The sequence below is a fragment of the Oncorhynchus tshawytscha genome, unplaced genomic scaffold (assembly GCF_018296145.1).
Source record: "Oncorhynchus tshawytscha isolate Ot180627B unplaced genomic scaffold, Otsh_v2.0 Un_contig_16422_pilon_pilon, whole genome shotgun sequence".
NCBI classification, from domain to species: domain Eukaryota; kingdom Metazoa; phylum Chordata; class Actinopteri; order Salmoniformes; family Salmonidae; genus Oncorhynchus; species Oncorhynchus tshawytscha.
Window position 1 is genome coordinate 35,001 of NW_024607813.1, and position 3,194 is coordinate 38,194.

Genomic DNA, 3,194 nt, shown 5'->3' on the forward strand with positions numbered 1-3,194 from the left:
ACCAGGGGCCATAGGGTAGTGCACTACTTAGACCAGGGGCCATAGGGTAGTACACTACTATAGACCAGGGGCCATAGGGTAGTACACTACTTTAGACCAAGGGCCATAGGGTAGTGCACTACTATAGACCAGGGGCCAAAGGGTAGTGCACTACTATAGACCAGGGGCCATAGGGTAGTACACTACTATAGACCAGGGGCCATAGGGTAGTACACTACTTTAGACCAGGGGCCATAGGGTAGTGCACTACTATAGACCAGGGGCCATAGGGTAGTACACTACTATAGACCAGGGGCCATAGGGTAGTACACTGCTATAGACCAGGGGCCATAGGGTAGTACACTACTTTAGACCAGGGGCCATAGGGTAGTCCACTACTATAGACCAGGGGCCATAGGGTAGTACACTACTTTAGACCAGGGGCCATAGGGTAGTACACTACTTTAGACCAGGGGCCATAGGGTAGTGCACTAATATAGACCAGGGGCCAAAGGGTAGTGCACTACTATAAACCAGGGGCCATAGGGTAGTGCACTACTTTAGACCAGGGGCCATAGGGTAGTGCACTACTTTAGACCAGGGGCCAAAGGGTAGTGCACTACTATAGACCAGGGGCCATAGGGTAGTGCACTACTATAGACCAGGGGCCATAGGGTAGTACACTACTATAGACCAGGGGCCATAGGGTAGTGCACTACTTTAGACCAGGGGCCAAAGGGTAGTGCACTACTATAGACCAGGGGCCAAAGGGTAGTGCACTACTATAGACCAGGGCCATAGGGTAGTACACTACTATAGACCAGGGGCCATAGGGTAGTGCACTACTATAGACCAGGGGCCAAAGGGTAGTACACTACTATAGACCAGGGGCCATAGGGTAGTGCACTACTATAGACCAGGGGCCAAAGGGTAGTGCACTACTATAGACCAGGGGCCATAGGGTAGTGCACTACTATAGACCAGGGGCCAAAGGGTAGTGCACTACTATAGACCAGGGGCCATAGGGTAGTGCACTACTATAGACCAGGGGCCAAAGGGTAGTGCACTACTATAGACCAGGGGCCATAGGGTAGTACACTACTATAGACCAGGGGCCATAGGGTAGTACACTACTATAGATCAGGGGCCATAGGGTAGTACACTACTATAGACCAGGGGCCATAGGGTAGTACACTACTTTAGACCAAGGGCCAAAGGGTAGTACACTACTATAGACCAGGGGCCATAGGGTAGTACACTACTATAGACCAGGGGCCATAGGGTAGTGCACTACTATAGATCAGGGGCCATAGGGTAGTACACTACTTTAGACCAGGGGCCATAGGGTAGTGCACTACTATAGACCAGGGGCCAAAGGGTAGTGCACTACTATAGACCAGGGGCCATAGGGTAGTACACTACTATAGACCAGGGCCATAGGGTAGTGCACTACTATAGACCAGGGGCCAAAGGGTAGTGCACTACTATAGACCAGGGGCCATAGGGTAGTACACTACTATAGACCAGGGGCCATAGGGTAGTACACTACTATAGACCAGGGGCCATAGGGTAGTGCACTACTATAGACCAGGGGTCCATAGGGTAGTACACTACTTTAGACCAGGGGCCATAGGGTAGTGCACTACTATAGACCAGGGGCCAAAGGGTAGTGCACTACTATAGACCAGGGGCCATAGGGTAGTACACTACTATAGACCAGGGGCCATAGGGTAGTGCACTACTATAGACCAGGGGCCAAAGGGTAGTGCACTACTATAGACCAGGGGCCATAGGGTAGTACACTACTATAGACCAGGGGCCATAGGGTAGTACACTACTATAGACCAGGGGCCATAGGGTAGTACACTACTATAGACCAGGGGCCATAGGGTAGTACACTACTATAGACCAGGGGCCATAGGGTAGTACACTACTATAGACCAGGGGCCAAAGGGTAGTGCACTACTATAGACCAGGGGCCATAGGGTAGTACACTACTATAGACCAGGGGCCATAGGGTAGTGCACTACTATAGACCAGGGGCCAAAGGGTAGTGCACTACTATAGACCAGGGGCCATAGGGTAGTGCACTACTATAGACCAGGGGCCAAAGGGTAGTGCACTACTATAGACCAGGGGCCATAGGGTAGTGCACTACTATAGACCAGGGGCCAAAGGGTAGTGCACTACTATAGACCAGGGCCATAGGGTAGTACACTACTATAGACCAGGGGCCATAGGGTAGTACACTACTATAGATCAGGGGCCATAGGGTAGTACACTACTATAGACCAGGGGCCATAGGGTAGTACACTACTTTAGACCAGGGGCCAAAGGGTAGTACACTACTATAGACCAGGGGCCATAGGGTAGTACACTACACTATAGACCAGGGGCCATAGGGTAGTGCACTACTATAGACCAGGGGCCATAGGGTAGTGCACTACTATAGACCAGGGGCCAAAGGGTAGTACACTACTATAGACCAGGGGCCATAGGGTAGTCCACTACTATAGACCAGGGGCCATAGGGTAGTGCACTACTATAGACCAGGGGCCATAGGGTAGTACACTACTTTAGACCAGGGGCCATAGGGTAGTGCACTACTATAGACCAGGGGCCAAAGGGTAGTGCACTACTATAGACCAGGGGCCATAGGGTAGTACACTACTATAGACCAGGGGCCATAGGGTAGTGCACTACTATAGACCAGGGGCCAAAGGGTAGTGCACTACTATAGACCAGGGGCCATAGGGTAGTACACTACTATAGACCAGGGGCCATAGGGTAGTACACTACTATAGACCAGGGGCCATAGGGTAGTACACTACTATAGACCAGGGCCATAGGATAGTACACTACTATAGACCAGGGGCCATAGGGTAGTACACTACTATAGACCAGGGGCCATAGGGTAGTACACTACTATAGATCAGGGGCCATAGGGTAGTACACTACTATAGACCAGGGGCCATAGGGTAGTACACTACTTTAGACCAGGGGCCATAGGGTAGTGCACTACTTTAGACCAGGGGCCATAGGGTAGTACACTACTATAGACCAGGGGCCATAGGGTAGTACACTACTATAGACCAGGGGCCATAGGGTAGTACACTACTATAGACCAGGGGGGTACACTACTATAGACCAGGGGTAGGGTAGTACACTACTATAGACCAGGGGCCATAGGGTAGTGCACTACTATAGACCAGGGG